The sequence below is a fragment of the Macaca nemestrina genome, chromosome 4 (assembly GCF_043159975.1).
Source record: "Macaca nemestrina isolate mMacNem1 chromosome 4, mMacNem.hap1, whole genome shotgun sequence".
Classification (NCBI taxonomy): domain Eukaryota; kingdom Metazoa; phylum Chordata; class Mammalia; order Primates; family Cercopithecidae; genus Macaca; species Macaca nemestrina.
In genome coordinates this window covers 148,966,603-148,979,676 of record NC_092128.1, presented here as the reverse complement: position 1 = coordinate 148,979,676, position 13,074 = coordinate 148,966,603, and positions in this window count along the sequence as shown.

Below are 13,074 nucleotides of genomic sequence, written 5' to 3'. Positions count from 1 at the left end.
TCAAGAAAAAAAAAAGCGGTTTTTTTTGTTTGTTTGTTTTTTGTTTTTTTAAACAGAGACAGGGTCTCCCTATGTTGCTAGACGGAATTGAACTCCTGGGCTCAAGTGATCTTCCACTTTGGTCTCCCAAGGCACTGAGGCCAGGAGTTCCAGACCAGCCTGGGCAATATAGTCAGATTCCCATCTCTACAAAAGAAATTAAAAATGAGCTGGGCATGGTGAGGCACACCTGTGCCCCAGCTACTCAGGAAGCTGAGGTGGGAGGATCACTTGATCCCAGGAGTTTGAGGCTGCAGCGAGCTATGATCATGCCCCTGCGCTCCAGCCTGGGCAACAGAATGAGACTCTGTTTCAAAAAATAATAATAATAATAAAAGTAAATAACAAAACAATTTAAAAAATGACTTTCTGGGGAAAAAGAGCCCCGATTAACAGTGTTTGCCAATTAAATACTCATATCATGGCTTATTCAAGCTATAGACGTGATGTCACTGAACTTGAAGGTGAGAAGAGGTACATATTATAATTCCCACCATAAAAAAAAAAAAAAAAAAAGATGGGCTGGGCACAGTGGCTCATGCCTGTAATTCCAGCACTTTGGGAGAGGCGGGCAGATCACCTGAGGTCAGGAGTTTCAGACCAGCCTGACAAATATGATGAAACCCTATCTCTACTAAAAATACAAAAATTAGCTGGGCGTGACGGCATGCACCTGTAATCCCAGTTACTCGGGAGACTGAGACAGGAGAATCGCTTGAACCCGGGAGGGGGAGGTTGCAGCGAGCCAAAATTGCACCACAGCACTCTAGCCTGGGCGACAAGAATGAAACTCCATCTCAAAAAAAAAAAAAAGTCAGTAACCTTAAGAGCATAGGTAACATAAATAGGCCTCAATAACTTCTAAGCATTTATTATCTTTGTTTTTTAAATAACAACTTTATTGAGAGATAATTCAGACTGTAAAATTCACCCCTTGACAGAGGTGAATTTTGTAGTGTAGTCACCAAATTGTGCAACCATCACCATCATTTAACCTTAGAATATTTTCACCACTCTAAAGCAGACCAAACCCCTATGGTGAAACCCCGTCTCTACTAAAAATATAAGAATTAAGTGGGTGTGGTGGCGGGCGCCTGTAATCCCAGCTATTCAGGAGGCTGAGGCAGGAGAATCGCTTGAACCCAGGAGGCAGAGGTTGCAGTGAGCCAAGATCGTACTACTGCACTCCAGCCTGGGCAACAGAGTGAGACTGTCTCAAAAAAAGAAAAAAAAAATCCTTTGCCCACAAGTCTTTAATCAGATACATGGTTTGAAAATATTTTCTCACATTCTGTGTGTTGCATTTTCACTTGTGGTCTTTCAAATACAGAAGTCTTTAATTTTGATGAAGGCTAATTTTGATGAAGTCCAATCATTTTCTTTCGTTTGAGCTTTTGATGTGCTTTCTACAAAAACAGTGCTTAATGTAAGGTGATGAAGATGTATACCTAGGTTTTCTCCTAAGAGATTTATTATTTTAGCGCTTACATTTAGGACATTTTGAGTTAATTTTTAAAACTGCTTCTTGCAGAGCAGGGCTAACCCATAAGCAGTGTGCCTAGAATAGCTGAGTTAATTTTTTATATGATGTAAAGTAGGAATTCATCTCCATTCTTCCATGTGAATTGTCCCAGCACTATTTATTGAAAAACTATTATTTCTATTAAATTGTCTTGACAACCTTGCATAAAATGAATTGGCAGTAAATGTGAGGGTTTATTTCTGGACTCTCAATTTTATTCCATTGATATCTATGTCTATTGTAACTCTTCTTATGCAGTACCACACTGTTTTCATTACTGTAGCTTTGTAGTAAGTTTTGAAATCAGACCGTGTGAGTCCTCCAACTTTGTTATTTTTCAATATTGTTTTGTCCATAGTGGATCTTTTGGAATTCAAAATGAATTTTAGAATCAGGTTCTCAATCTCTGCCAAAAAGGCAGCTTTTTGGGGATTTTGATAGGATTTTAATAGGAACTGCATTCAATCTGTAAATCAGTTTGGGAGTATTGCTGTCTTAACAACATTACATCTTCTTTTTTTTTTTTTTTTTTTTTTTTGAGATGGAGTCTCGCTCTGTCGCCCAGCCCAGGCTGGAGTGCAGTGGCGCAATCTCGGCTCACTGCAAGCTCCGCCTCCCGGGTTCACGCCATTCTCCTGCCTCAGCCTCCCGAGTAGCTGGGACTACAGGCGCCCACAACCGCGCCCGGCGTAGAGACGGGGTTTCACCGTGGTCTCTATCTCCTGACCTTGTGATCCGCCCGCCTCGGCCTCCCAAAGTGCTGGGATTACAGGCGTGAGCCACCGCGCCCGGCCAACATTACATCTTCTAATCCATGTGATGTCTTTCCATTTATTTAGATCTTTAATTACTTCCAGTAATGTTTTGTAGTGTTCAGAGTATAAATTATTCCTAAGTATTTTGTTAAATGTGTTCCTAAATACTTAATTCTTTGACACTATTGTAAATGAATTGTCTTAATTTCTTTTGTGATTTCTCATTGCAAGTATACAGACACAATTGATTTTGTATTGAGCTGTATCTTCCAACCTTGTTGAACTCACTTCTTAGTTCAAATAGTATTTTAATGGAGTCCTTAGGATTTTCTACATACAAAAGGATGTTGTTATCTGTCAATAGAGATAGTCTTATTTTTTTCTTTTATGTCTGAATACTTTTCATTTTTTTTCATGACTAATTGCCTGGCTATAATCTCCAATATAATATGAAATAGAAGTAACAAGAGTAGACATCCTTGTCTTGTTCCTGATCTTGGGAGGAAACATTCAGTCATATAGCAATTAGGATGTTTGCTATAGGGTTTTCTTTTTTTTTTTTTTTTTTTTTTGAGACGGAGTCTCGCTCTGTCGCCCGGGCTGGAGTGCAGTGGCCGGATCTCAGCTCACTGCAAGCTCCGCCTCCTGGGTTCACGCCATTCTCCTGCCTCAGCCTCCTGTGTAGCCAGGACTACAGGCGCCCGCCACCTTGCCCGGCTAGTTTTTTGTGTTTTTTAGTAGAGACGGGGTTTCACTGTGTTAGCCAGGATGGTCTCGATCTCCTGACCTCGTGATCCGCCCGTCTCGACCTCCCAAAGTGCTGGGATTACAGGCTTGAGCCACTGCGCCCAGCCTATAGGGTTTTCATAGATGTGCTTTACTATGTTAAAGAAGTTATCTTCCATACCTATTTTGTTGAGTGTTTTTATCATCAAAGGGATTTTTGTCATATGCTTTTTCCATGCTTATTGAGATGATCATGTGTTTTTTGTCCTTTATTCTACTAATGTGGCATAGGTTGACATTGATAGATTTTCATATGTTAAACCAAGTTTGCATTCATGGGATAAATCTCACTTGGTCATGGTGTATAATTCTTTTTATATGCTTTTAGATCCTGTTTCCAAGTGTATTGTTAAGGATGTCTGCATCTATATCCATAAGGGATATCAGTAAATAGTTTTCTTGGGCAATGTTGGCTTCATAGAATGACACAGGATTCCTTTTCCATTATTTGGAAAAGTTTGTAAAGGACTGGTGTCATTCCTTTCTATTAATATATGTTTTGTAGTATTCAGTAATAAAGCTGTCTGGGCCTGGGATTTTCTTTGTGGAAAATGTTATGATTACTAATTCTGTCTCTACTGTTTATAGGTTTATTCAGACTTTCTATTTCTTTTTAAGTCAGTTTCAGTAGTTGTGTCTTTCTAGGAATTTGTCTATTTCATTTAGGTTACCTAATTTGTTGGCATATAGTTGTTAATAATATTTCCTTATAATAATTTTTTATTTCTGTAAGTTTGGTAGTGGTATCCTGTATTTCATTTCTGATTTTAGTAATTTGAGGTTTATCTCCTTTTTTTCTTGGTCAGTCTAGCTAAAAGTTTCATTTTTGTCAATCATTTCAAAGGATAAACATTTGGTCTTGTTGTCTTTTCTCTATTACTTCATTTATTTCTGCTTTAATCTTATTTCCTCCTTCTCCTAGCTGTTGGTTTAGTTTCATCTTCTTTTCCTAGTTTCTTTTTTGATTTGTTTGTTTTTGAGATGGGATCTCACATTGCCCAGGATGCTCTTGAACTTCTGGGCTCAAGTGATCCTCTTGCCTCAGCCTGCCAAGTAGCTTGGATTACAAGCTATAGGTGCATACTACCACACCTGGCTCCATATTTTTCTAGTTTCTTAGGTGGAACACTAGGTTATTAATTTGAGATCTTTCTTCTTTTATAATTTAGGTGATTAAAGCTATACATTTCTCTGTAAGCTTTACATCCTACAAATTTTTGTATGTTGTGTTTTCATTTTCATTTATCTCAAATTATTTCCTAATTTCCTTTGTGATTCCTTCCTTCCTTCCTTCCTTCCTTCCTTCCTTCCTTCCTTCCTTCCTTCCTTCCTCCCTCCCTCCCTTTTTTCTTTCTCTCTCCTTCCCTCCCTCCCTCCCTTCCTCCCTCTCTCTCTCTTTCTTTCTTTCTTTTCCTCTTTCCTTCCTTCCTTCCTTCCTTCCTTCCTTCCTTCCTTCCTTCCTTCCTTCCTTCCTTCCTTCCTTCCTTTCTTCCCTCTCTTTCTCTTTCTTTTTGCAACCTCCACTTCCCAGGTTCAAGCGATTCTCCTGCCTCAGCTTCCCAACTAGCTGGGATTACAGGCGCCTACTACCGTGCCTGGGTAATTTTTGTATTTTTACTAGAGATGGGGTTTCACCATGTTGGCCGGGTTGGTCTCGAACTCCTGACCTCATGATCCGCCCACCTCACCTCTCAAAGTGCTGGAATAAGAGGTGTGAGCCACCGCACTCCACCCCTTTGTGAGTTCTTGACTCGTTATGTAAGAGTGTGTTGCTTAATTTCCACATATTTGTGAATTCCCCAAATTTCCTTTTATTATTGATTTCTAATTTCATTCTACTCTTGTCAGAGAACACATACTTTATTAGATTTTAATCTTTCTAAATTTATTGAGCCTTTAAAAGTGGCCCCAAATATGGTCTATTCTGAAGAATGTTCCATATGCATTTGAGAAGAATATATATTCTTCTGTTCTTGAATGGAGTGTATTATAGATGTCTGTTGGTCTAGCTGATTTATGGTGTTGTTAAAGTCTGCTATGTCCTTGCTTTCTACCCAGTTGTTCTCTCTATTACCAAAAAGTGGGGTATTGAAGTCTAAAGTATTATTTTTGAATTGTATATTTCTTTCTTCAATTCTGTCAGTTTTTGCTTCATGTATTTTGAAACTGTGTAGTTAGGTGCATGTTTCTACATAATTGCAATATCTTCTTGATAGATTGACCATCATTATAAAATGTCCTTCTTTTTCTTGTTGTTGTTTCAAATTCTATTGTCTGATATTAGTATAGCCACTCCACCTCTCTTTTCGATGCTTTTTGCCTGGTTTTCTTTTATCTCACTTTAAATTTATTTTGCTTTGAATCTAAAATGTGTCTCTAGTTGACAGCATATAGTTGAATGATGTTTTCCTACTCATTCTGCCAATCTCTACCTTTTGATTAGAGTGATAAGTCCATTTCCATCTAATGTAATTATCAATAAGATAGGATGAAGATGATGATGATAATTTATAAATTTTTTTAAAGTAAGGTTCTCACTCTGTCACTCAGGCTGGAGTGCAGTTGTGCAATTATAGCTCATTGCAGCCTCAAACTCCTGGACTCAAACAATCCTTTCACCTCAGCCTTCTGAGAAGCTAGGATTACATTTACATGCTACCACACCCAGCTAATTTAAACAATTTTTGTAGAGATGGAGCCTCACTATGTTGTCCAGGGTGATCTCAAACTCTGGGCTCAAGTGATCCTCCTGCCTTGGCCTCCCAGATCCCTAGGAGTACAGGTGTGAGTCACTGTGCTGGTCATCAGCAAAATAGGATTATGTCTGTCATTTTGCTATGTGTTTTCTATATGTCTTATGTGCTTTTTATTCCTCTATTCCTCCATTACTGCCCACTTTTGTGTAAAGTAGATATTTTCTAGTATACAATTTTAATTCACTTGTTACTTATTTTTAAATATATTTTTTGAGTTTTCCTAGTGGTTGCCCTGGAGATTACAATTAACATAATACCCTAAACAAGCTAGATATGATTAATACCAGCTTAATTTCAATAGTATTTAAAACTTTGCTCCAGTGCAGCTCTCTTCCCACATCCATCTTTTGTGCTATTATTGTCATACAAATTACATCTTTATACATTACAAGTCCCTCTGCCAGTTTTATAATTGTTGCTTTATGTAGTAGTCTTTTAAATCAGATAGGAGAAAAGAGTTATAAATATATAAAGAATATTTATATTCTTATATTTAGTGATATAGTTTCCTTCTTGTGTTTTTTATTTCTTTATGTGAATTCAAGTTTCTGAATCGTGACTTTTTATTTCTGCTTAAAGGACTCCCTTTAGTATCTCTTGTAATAAAAGTTATTAGCAACAATTTCACTCTGTTTTTGTGTATTTGAAAATGTCTTGATATTTATTTTATTTTTCAAGTTTTACTGGACATACAATTCTTGTTCGACAGTCTTTGTCTTCCAGCTCTTTAACATGTCAGTACTTTGAATTTGTTGTCCCACAGCCTTCTGGCCTCCATGGTTTCTGACGAAAGTCAGCTGTTAATCTCATTGTGGAACTTCTATACATAATGAGGTTCTTTTTCATGTTGCTTTCTAGATTTTCTCTTTGTTTTTGTCTTTGAACAGTTGACTATGATGTGCCCAGATGTAGATCTCTTTAAGTTAATCCTACGTGGAGTTATTTGAGCTTCTTGGATGTGTAGCCCAACACTTATGACATTTGGGCGATTTTTGCCCATTATTTCTTCAAATGTACACATTTTTTCCCTTTCTTTCTATTCTCTCCTTCTGGGATTCCCCCACTTCATGTATTTTGGTACGCTCAATGGCATCCCACAGAGCTTTCAGGCTTTGTCATTTTTTTTTTTCTTTTAAAATAAGCTTTTGGGCTGGATGTGGTGGCTTATGCCTGTAATCCCAGCACTTTGGGAGGCTGAGACAGGTGGATCACAAGGTCAGGAATTCAAAACCAGTTTGGCCAAGATGGTGAAACCCTGTCTCTACTAAAAATACAAACATTAGCTGGGCACAGTGGCACGTGCCTGTAATCTCAGCTACTCAGGAGGCTGAAGCAGGAGAATTGCTTGAACTTGGGCTTCAGAGGTTGCAGTGAGCCAAGCCAAGATCATGCCACTGCACTCCAACCTGGGTGAAAGAGTGAGACTCCATCTCAAAAACAATAATAAATAAAAATAAGTTTTTGATAGTTTCAGATTTATAGAAAGGTATGAAGCTAGTACAGAGAATTCCTATATACCCCACACCCAATTTTTCCTGTTATTACTTTACATTAATGTGGTATATTTGTTATCATTAATGAATAGCTATGGATATATTATTCTAACTAAAGCCCATATCTTATTCAGGTTTCCCTAGTTTTCATCTAACGTCATTTTTCTGTTCCAAGATCCTATTTTGGATACCACATTATATTTAGTTATCATGTCTCCTTAGACTCCTCTTGGCCATGACAATTTCTCAGACTTTCTTTGTTTTTCATGACCCTGACATTAAAAAAAAATTTTTTTAAATAACCAAATACTTGCAACAAATGACCTTGGCATTTTTGAAGACTACTGGTCAGGTACTTTGTAGAATGTCCCTTAATTGGGATTTGTCTGATGCAACTAATGTTGTATATTGAGAATGAAGACCACAGTTCATCACATCATATCAAAAATACACAGTATCATGACTTAACATTGTTGATGCAGACCTTGATCATCTACCTGAGGTAGAGTTTGTCAGGTTTCTCTACACTTTGGTACAGCTACTCCTCCCAACCCCAACCATACTTTGTTCATTTTTATTCATTTGGTTTTCTTTCTGCTCCTCAGACTGGATGATCTCAATTTGCCTATTTTCAAGTTCATTGATGCTTTCTTCTGTCAGCTCAAATCTGCTATTGAGTCCTTCTAGTGAGTTTTAAATCTCAGTTATTGTACTTTTCAACTCCAGAATTTGTATTTGGTTCTTTTTAAAGTAACTGCTATCTCTTTGTCAATATTCTCTTTTTTTAAGTAGTTGTGTGCACAGGTAATGAACTCCTTGTTTTTGAAGTACAATTCAATAGTTTTAAATATATTTACAGATATGTGGAACCATCATTACAATAAATTTTAGAACATTTTCATTATCCCCCAAAGAAATTCCATACCCATTAGCAGTCATTCTTCATTTCTTCCCCATCCTGTCAGCCCTAGGTAATCACTAATCTATTCCCTTCCCTCTTCAGTGTCTGTCAAACACTAACTTACTTTCTGTCTGTATGGATTTGCCTATGCTAGACATTTCATAAAATTTGAATCATACAGTATTTGGTCTTCTGACTAGCTTTGTTCACTAAGCATGATATATTTAAACTTTACCATGGTGTACCACATATCAGTACTTCATTCCCTTCTTTATTGGTGACTAATAGTCTATTTTAAGGATATATCATATTTTGCTAATCCATTCATCAGTTGATGGACATCTGGGTTATTTCTACATTTGGGCTATTACAAATAATTCTACTATGAACATTTGTGGAAAAGGTTTTACACAGACATACATCTTCAATACTATTAGGTATACACCAGGAATATAACTGCTGGGTAATATTGTACCTCTGTGTTTAACATTTTAAGGAACTACTAGACTTTTCCAAAGCAGCCATACCATGTTACATTCTCATTTGTAATGCATGAGAGTTCCAACTTTTCTACATTCTCACCCATCTTGTGTCTTATATTTTAAAAATTAGACCTGTCTTTTTATAAACTAAAACCATTCTATTGTGCATGAAGTGGCATTGATTTGCATTTTCCTGATGCCTAATGATGTTGAACATCTTTTCATTTGTTTATTGTTCATCTGTATATCTTCTTTGAAGAAATGTGTATTCATACCCTTTTGCCTAGTTCTTAATTGGGCTGGTTGGGTACAGTGGCTCATGCCTGTAATCCTGGCACTTTGGGAGGCTGAGGCAGGGGGATCATTTGAGGTCAGGGGTTCAAGACCAGCCTGGCCAACATGGTGAAACCCTGTCTCTACCAAAAATACAAAAATTAGCTGAGTGCTGTGGCACACACCTATAGTCCCAGCCTCTTGGGAGGCTAAGGCAGGAGAATCACTCGAACCCAGAAGGCAGAGGTTGCAGTGAGCCAAGATTGTGCTACTGCACTCCAGCCTGGGTGACAAAGTCAGACTCTGTCTCAAAGAAAAAAAAAGTAATTGGGCTATTTGTCTTCTCGTCACTGAGTTGTTAAGAGTTCTTTTTGTTCTTTTTATTTTTTATTTTTGGTATTTGTTTTATTTGGGAGGTATTTTGCTTGTTTTCTTATTTTTTATTTATTTTATTTTCTGAGATTTGGTTTTGCTATTTGTGCAGGCTGGTCTTGAACTCTCAGGCTCAAGCAATCCTCCTGCCTCAGCCTCCCAAGTAGCTGGAATTATAGGCATGTGCTGCTATGCCTACTTGTAAGAGTTCTTTCTGTATTCTAGATGCAAGTATCTTATCATATACCTGAATTCACATATTTCCTTTCATTTTGGGGGTTATCTTTTTACTTTCTTGGTTGTACTCTTTGAATCACAAAAGTTTTAAATTTTGAAGCCAAATTTATTTATTTTTTGTTTGCTTGTGCTTATAGTATCCTATCTCTGAAACAAACCTAATCCAAAGTAATAAGGATCTATGCCTACATTTTCTTGTAAGATTTTCATAGTTTTAGCTTTTGCATTAGGTTCTTGATCTATTTTTAGTTAATTTGTGTACATGATGTTAGATAGGAGCCTATCATCATCATTCCTTAGCATGTGGATATCCACTGTTCTCACAGCATTTTGTAAGAAACTATGCTTTTCCATTGAATTGTCCTACACCCTGGTTGAAAATCAATTGACTGTCAATCTTGAGATTTATTTGTAGACTTATAATTCTATTGCTTTGATGTATATATGCCAGTGCCACACTGTTTTGATTACTATAGTTTTGGAATATATTTTGAAGTCAGAAAATGTGAATCCTCCAACTTTGTCTCCTGAACCCTGCCCAAGATTGTTTTGACTATTCTGGGGCCCTTTCATTTCCATATGAATCTTAGGATCAGCTTCTCAATTTCTGAAAAGAATCCAGATGGAATGGATGGGAAACACATTAGCTCTATAGATCAATTTGGAGAGTATTGCCTTAACAATATTGTCTTTTGATCCAGAAACATGGGATGTCTTTCCATTTATTGAGGTCTTCTTTATTGTTTTTCAACCTTTAATTCTTTAGACATATTTATAAAAATAATTATTATTTAATTATAATAATTATAATTTAAAGTCTTTGTCTATTAAGTCCAACTTCTCAGCATCTGATATGGTTTGGCTTTGTGTCCCCACTGAAATCTCATCTTGAATTGTACTTCCCATGTGTTGTGGGAGGGACCTGGTGGAGGATAATTGAATCATGGGGGCAGTTTCCCCCATACTGTTCTTGTGGTAGTGAATAAGTCTCACAAGATCTGATGGTTTTATTGGGGTGGTTCCGCTTTTGTGTCTTCCTCATTCCCTCTTTGCCTGCAGCCATCCATGTAAGATAGGATTTGCTCCTCTTTGCCTTTTGCCATGATTGTGAGGCTTCCCCAGCCACATGGAACCGTAAGTCCAATTAAATCTCTTTCTTTCTTTTCTTTTCTTTTTTTTTCTTTTTGAGACAGAGTCTTGCTCTGTTGCCCAGGCTGGAGTGCAGTGGCGCCATCTTGGTTCACTGCAAGCTCTACCTCTTGGGTTCACGCCATTCTCTCATCTCAGCCTCCTGAGTATCTGGGACTACAGGCGCCTGCCACCACGCCTGCTTAATTTTGGTTTTGTCATTTTAGTAGATATGGGGTTTCACTGTGTTAGCCAGGATGGTCTCCTTGATCTCCTGACCTCATGATCTGCCCGCCTCAGCCTCCCAAAGTGCTGGGATTACAGGCATGACCACTGCGCCAGGCCATTAAATCTCTTTCTTTTGTAAATTGCCCAGTCTCCGTGGGTATCTCTTTATGAGCAGCATGAAAATGGACTAATGCAGAATCCTCAGGAAAAGTTTCTGTTGTCTAATTTTTCATCCTGTGTATGAAGCATGTTTTCTTGTTTCTTTTTCTGTCTTGTAACCATGTTTTGAAAACTGGACATTTAAAATTGCATAATGTGGTAACTCTGGAAATCAGTTTTCCCTGATATTCCCCTTCCCCAGGGTTTGCATTGTTGTTGCTGTTTGTTATTGCTGCTGCTGCCATCATTCATTTTTAAAGGGGCTTTCCTGGTCTAATTCTGTATTTTGAAAAATTTGTGAATGGCCACCAAAGTCTCTGTTTCGTTAGCTTAGTGGTCAGCTAATGACTACAGAGATTTCCTTAAATTCTTTTTTTTTTTTTTTTGATATAGAGTTTTGCCCTCGTTGCCCAGGCTGCATTGCAATGGTGTGATCTTGGCTCACTGCAACCTCCGCCTCCTGGGTCCAAGTGATTTTCCTGCCTCAGCCTCCCGAGTAGCTGGGATTATAGGTGCGTGCCACCATGCCCAGCTAATATTTATATTTTTAGTAGAGATGGGTTTTGACCATGTTGGACAGGCTGGTCTCAAACTCCTGAGCTCTGGTGGTCTGCCCATCTCAGCCTCCCAAAGTGCTGGGATTACAGGCGTGTGCCACTGCACCTGTCCTTCTTAAATTCTTTGAGCCAATATGTCTCCCTGGTTTTGCTAAGCGTCTCTGTGTGTTGGAGCATGCATTTGATGCTCTGGCAGTTTAAAATTCTCCCCCAGTCCTCACTTTCTGCTTGCACAGCCTCATGATCAGCAAGGAATGAGAAACGAGGGCCTTCTCATGTATTTCTTAGCCACGTTCATAGCCTTGTACATGCACATGGCTTTCTAGATTTCCAAGAATATGGTGGATCTTTTCAAAGCTCCCACTGACATATTATTCCCTAGAGTTTTAAGTTTCTCATCAGCCAACTGGTATCACTGGCTCAGGCAATTGCAATGTTAAACAGTTGTCACTGATTATTTTCAACAAACAGGATAGGACTGTTTGCACTGAGGCATTTCTGAGTCATATAAAATGAAGAAAAGCCCTGAAAATAGTGCCTTTCCAGGAAGCGGCCAGACAGCTCAGATAGTCACAGTTCTTTGGGGATACAGGTTTTGGGGGTGCGCCAAACCTATTCTGCCCCATCTGGTAGCTGCTAGGCTGCTTATTTCCACAGTTCCCATGGTCGTGAAGCTGCTGGTTTTCAAGGCTATCACAGAGGTGGGGAGAGAAGAATGGAAATAGGGCAAGTAAAAATTCCAGGAAGCTCATTGTTCTTATGAGATTTGGCCGTTTTTCTTTTCTTAAGGAACAGGGTTTCACTATGTAGCACAGGCTGGAGTGCAGTGGTGCAATCACAGTTTATGCAGCCTCAAATTTCTGGGCTCAAGCAATCCTCCCACCTGAGCCTGCCAAAGTGCTGGGACTACAGGCATGTGCCACTGTGCCTGGCTAATTATTTATTTTTAGTAGAGATGGTGGTCTCACTCTGTTGCCCAGGCTGATCTCAAACTCCCAGGCTCAGGTGATCCTCCGACCTCGGCCTCCCAAAGTGTTGGTATTACAGGTGTGAGCCACCACACCTGGCCTCAGCCATTTTTCTTTAACAAATTGACTCATGATATTGCAAACCTTTGGCAAATTCCTAGAGTTCTGAAGAAGTTTATGTGGACAATTTTGCCAGGGTTCTTCTTGCCTTCCATTCTTCAACTATCAGTCCATTCTTGCATTGCTATAAGGAAATACCCAAGATTGGGTAATGTATAAAGAAAGGAGGTTTAATTGGCATATGATTCTGCAAGTTGTACAGGAAGCATGATGCTGGAATCCGCTTGGCTTGCTTCAGAAAACTTACTATGATAGCAGTAGGCAAAGGGGGAGCGAGGCATCTCACATGGTGGGAGCA